This window comes from Malus sylvestris, chromosome 6, assembly GCF_916048215.2.
Source record: "Malus sylvestris chromosome 6, drMalSylv7.2, whole genome shotgun sequence".
Lineage (NCBI taxonomy): Eukaryota > Viridiplantae > Streptophyta > Magnoliopsida > Rosales > Rosaceae > Malus > Malus sylvestris.
Window position 1 is genome coordinate 22456755 of NC_062265.1, and position 5958 is coordinate 22462712.

Genomic DNA, 5958 nt, shown 5'->3' on the forward strand with positions numbered 1-5958 from the left:
TACAAACAAGTTTGACAGTTGGATCGTTGAAATTAGTTTCATAGAATTTGTATCTCATCAAAACGATAGATTCACTAACACTTAGAGTTTATTTATACTTTCATTAAGTATAACATAAGATATTGTGGTATCCACTAGTGTAAATATTTTAAATTGAAAATCGAATTCATTCATTTTATTCATATAGGGTCAACGAGTGTAGCTGTAAAAAATCATCAAAATCGGAGTTAAAATAACCGCTAAATTGTGATGTTTTGTTTTATAACCGTCGAAAAGTTTTGTCTCATTACATGATATCTGAATGTTTGTTTTTTGTAATTTTTGGCATATGCGACCTTGAAGCATATATAAACAAGGTTGACAATTGGATCGTTAAAATTAGTTTCATAGAATTCGTATCCCATCAAAACGATAGATTCACTAACACTTAAGAGTTTATTTATAATTTCATTAAGTATAACATAAGATTTTGTGGTATCCACTTGTGTAAATATTTTAAATTGACGATCAAATTCATTCATTGTATTCGTATAGGGTCAAGGAGTGTAGTTGTAAAAAATCATCAAAATCGGAGTTAAAATAATCGTTAAATTATGATTTTTTGTTTTATAACCGTCAAAAAGTTTTGTCTCATTACTTGATCTCTGAATGTTTGTTTTTCGTGATTTTTGGTGTGTACGATCTCGAATCATATACAAACAAGTTTGACGGTTGGATCGTTGAAATTAGTTTCATAGAATTTGTATCTTATCGAAACGATAGATTCACTAACACTTAGAGTTTATTTATACTTTCATTAAATATAACATAAGATTTTGTGGTATCCACTTGTGCAAATATTTTAAATTGACGATCAAATTCATTCATTGTATTCGTATAGAGTCAAGGAGTGTAGTAGTAAAAAATCATCCAAATCAGAGTTAAAATTACCGTTAAATCATGATATTTTGTTTTATAACCATTGAAATGTTTTGTCTCATTATTTGATCTTTGAATGTTTGTTTTTTGTGATTTTTGGCGTATACGATCTCGAAGCATATACAAACAAGTTTGACGGTTGGATCGTTGAAATTAGTTTCATAGAATTTGTATCTCATTAAAACGATAGATTCACTAACACTTTGAGTTTATTTATACTTTCATTAAGTATAACATAAGATTTTGTGGTATCCACTTGTGTAAATATTTTAAATTGACGTTCAAATTCATTCATTGTATTCGTATAGAGTCAAGAAGTGTAGTTGTAAAAAATCATCAAAATCAGAGTTAAAATAACCGTTAAATCATAATATTTTGTTTTATAACCATTGAAATGTTTTGTCTCATTATTTGATCTCTGAATGTTTGTTTTTTGTGATTTTTGGCGTATGCGATCTCGAAGCATATACAAACAAGTATGACAGTTGGATCATTGAAATTAGTTTCATAGAATTTGTATCTCATCAAAACGATAGATTCACTAACACTTAGAGTTTATTTATACTTTCATTAAGTATAACATAAGATTTTGTGGTATCCACTAGTGTAAATATTTTAAATTGAAAATCGAATTCATTCATTGTATTCATATAGGGTCAACGAGTGTAGCTGTAAAAAATCATCAAAATTGGAGTTAAAATAACCGTTAAATTGTGATTTTTTGTTTTATAACCGTCGATAAGTTTTGTCTCATTACTTGATCTCTGAATGTTTGTTTTTTGTGATTTTTGACATATGCGATCTCGAAGCATATACAAACAAGTTTGACAGTTCGATCGTTAAAATTAGTTTCATAGAATTCGTATCCCGTCAAAACGATAGATTCACTAACACTTAAGAGTTTATTTATAATTTCATTAAGTATAACATAAGATTTTGTGGTATCCACTTGTGTAAATATTTTAAATTGACGATCAAATTCATTAATTGTATTCGTATAGGGTCAAGCAGTGTAGTTGTAACAAATCATCAAAATCGGAGTTAAAATAACCGTTAAATCGTGAGTGTTTGTTTTATAACCGTCGAAAAGTTTTGTCTCATTACTTGATCTCTGAATGTTTGTTTTTTGTGATTTTTGGCATATGGCGATCTTGAAGGATATACAAACAAGTTTGACGGTTGGATCGTTGAAATTAGTTTCATAGAATTTGTATCTCATTAAAACGATAGATTTACTAACACTTTGAGTTTATTTATACTTTCATTAAGTATAACATAAGATTTTGTGGTATCCACTTGTGTAAATATTTTAAATTGACGTTCAAATTCATTCATTGTATTCGTATAGAGTCAAGAAGTGTAGTTGTAAAAAATCATCAAAATCAGAGTTAAAATAACCGTTAAATCATGATATTTTGTTTTATAACCGTCGAAAAGTTTTGTCTCATTACTTGATCTCTGAATGTTTGTTTTTTGTGATTTTTGGCGTATGCGATCTCGAAGCATATACAAACAAGTTTGACAGTTGGATCGTTGAAATTAGTTTCATAGAATTTGTATCTCATCAAAACGATAGATTCACTAACACTTAGAGTTTATTTATACTTTGATTAAGTATAACATAAGATATTGTGGTGTCCACTAGTGTAAATATTTTAAATTGAAAATCAAATTCATTCATTGTATTCATATAGGGTCAACGAGTGTAGCTGTAAAAAATCATCAAAGTCGGAGTTAAAATAGCCGTTAAATCGTGATTTTTTGTTTTATAACCGTCGAAAAGTTTTGTTCCGTTACTTGATCTCTGAATGTTTGTTTTTTGCGCTTTTTTGTTGATGCGATCTCGAAGCATATACAAACAAGTTTAACGGTTGGATAGTTGAAATTAGTTTCGTGTATCCCATCAAGTTCAATGGTGTGTATATATATATTATGTAGATTTAAATCTATTTATTTTGTATGTATAATTATTATAGTTTTTAGGGGTATAAATTTAATTTAAAACTTAATATATGTTGTGGTCTATTTTTATCTAACAAAATAGAGAGGGCCAGCGGCAGTGGGAGAGAGAAGAGAGATGTGTGTTTGTAGAATTGTAGGGGAATGTGTGTGTTGTTATCCATCCTACATTGTGCCTTTATTTATAGTAGTAAAGGGAGATAAGATATTCCTTCTCCTCCAAGTAATACAAGTTGTAATAGGAAAGGATAACTAGAATCAAATCTAATCTAGGATTTACACAATCATACTTATTCTAGGAATGTTTACAACACTCCCCCTTGAGTGTGCAAATACTTAAGGTAGATTTAGCATCATGCGGAAGTTGAGGAAGTTGACTCATCGACACTGATTCCATGGAACAACGCTTATTCTCAATAAGGTAGGAACTTGCATAAGTAGTAAGTCTCACTAAAAAAAACCCTAAGGCTATGGCAAAAACCCAAGTAGGGACAAAATCCATAGTTTAAGGAAAAATGCGTGAGAAATGCAAAGTCAAAAGAAACGTCTACAGGACGTCATCAGGGATATGACCAGCCCAAGGTGGGTGCCTCATTAAAACCTAGTTAGGTAGCAAAAACCCAGTGGGAAAAATGCTCCTAATCGTAGGGAAAAATAGTACATTAAGATCAAGCAAGTATCTAGAAGATACTCCCCCTCAGTTTGACATAATTCCAAAGAGAAATAGCAAAGTTACAACTCAGAAAGTTTACGCATACCAATTCCGTGAACAAGCTTCTGAAACGTCGCCTTCGGTAGTGATTTGGTGAAGAGGTCGGCCATATTGTCTTGTGATCGGATTTGCGTGACTTCAATCTTCTGATGCTCTTGTTGTTGATGTGTAAAGAAGAACTTCGGCGCAATATGCTTGGTGTTGTCTCCTTTAATGTAACCCTTCTTGAGCTGTTCGATGCAAGCTGCGTTGTCTTAAAAAATCATCGTCGGGGCATTAACGGCGGGATGAAGATCATAGGAGCTTCGAATATGGCCCATTACTGCTCTCAACCAAAAGCATTCCCGAGTTGCTTCATGTAAGGCGAGAATTTCAGCATGGTTTAGACGAAGTGGCAACTAAGGTCTGTTTAGTTGACCTCCAAGATATTGCAATGCCTCCAACGGTAAAGACATAACCCGTTTGAGAACGCGCCTTGTGCGGATCAGATAAGTATCTAGCGTCGGCATAACCAACAAGGCGAGAATCAACCCGATGACCATAGGGTGCGGCATCACTCGAGGATTCGTAGGGATAGAATAAGCCCAAATCCGTAGTACCCTTAAGGTAACGGAAGATGTCTTTCACGCCAGTCCAATGTCTGCGTGTTGGTGCATTGCTGTATCTTGCCAAAAGATTAATAGCGAAGGAGATGTCGGGTCTAGTGCATTGAGCTAAGTACAATAAAGCGCCTATCGCACTTAGATAAGGAACTTCAGGCTCCAAAATCTCTTCATCATCCTCTTTCGGACGGAAGAGATCTCGCTTTGCATCTAGCGTACGAACGACCATAGGAGTACTCGAAGACTTCGCTTTATCCTCATTAAAACAGCGCAACACCTTCTGGGTGTAGTTCGATTGATGTACTAAGATTCCATCCGAACAATGCTCTATCTCGAGACCGAGACAGTATCGAGTCTTTCCTAGATCTTTCATCTCAAATTCCGACTTCAGGTGCGAAACAGTTCTCGCGAGCTCTTCAGGAGTTCCGATGAGATTCATGTCATCGACATATACTGCAACAATCGCAAATTCGGAATGTGACTTCTTAATGAACACACAAGGGCATAGTTCGTTGTTCACATATCCCTGACTAGTCAAATACTCACTCAGACGGTTATACCATATTCTTCCGGATTGTTTCAAACCGTATAGTGAACGCCTCAGCCAAATTGAGAGCGTGTTCCGGGGTTTGGAAATATTTGAACCAGTCAATGTAAGTCCTTCGGGAACTTTCATATAAATTTCCGTATCAAGATCCCCATAGAGATACGCGGTTACTAGGTCTATCAGCTGCATATCCAGTTTTTCGAAAACTACCAAACTGATAAGGTATCGAAAAGTAATCACATCCATAACGGGTGAGTAAGTTTCGTCATAGTCAATCCCGGGGCGTTGTGAGAAACCTTGTGCTACAAGACGAGCTTTGTAACGCACAATTTTGTTCTTCTCATTACGCTTCCGAACGAAAACCCACTTGTAGCCAACGGGCTTCACATGTGGAGGAGTAGGAATTACAGGTCCAAACACCTTACGTTTCGCAAGTGAATCAAGTTCGACTTGGATTGCTTGTTTCCAGTTTGACCAATTAGCTCTACGTCGACATTCATCAACGGAACACGGTTCAATGTCATCGCTCAACATGATCTCAGTAGCTACTGCAAATGCTAATGCATCGTCGACAATCATCTCATTTCTACGCCACACATCATCTAAGCTAGCATAATAGACCGAAATCTCACGATTCTCGGGAGGAGGATTCGTCTCTTCAAGGACGCTTCCATAATCTAGAATTTCCTCATGAGTTGGGTAAAATGAGTAAGCGATAGTCGGATTCACGGTAGGCTCTTCAGGACCTTGTGCCGTGGTTTTCCTCTTCCGGGGGTGTGAATCATTTGAACCAAAGGGTCTGCCACACTTTTGTGTAGGGGCAGATGATTGGCTAGCCGCTAATGTACGTGGATCACCAAAATTGGTGTCCCCGGCTTCCAGGAGGGTAGTCCGTCATACATTTGGTACATCTATCTTTGCAGGCGTATTCGCAGCTGGAATATGTGATCTTGTCACGCGCGCTAGATCGGTGAAAACATCTGGCATGCTCTGAGCTATGCTTTGGAGATCTAATATGCGCTGCAATTCAGCTTCATACTGAGCGGTGCAAGGATCTAAATGAGACAAAGTGGGAGTCGTCCACGATAATTCACGTCGTTCATTAGGAACGTTGACGTTCTTATCTCCCCCTAACGGCGGGAAAACTGTCTCATAGAAGTGACAATCCGTGAAACGAGCGGTAAACAGATCGCCTGTCAAAGGTTCTAAGTAACGAATAA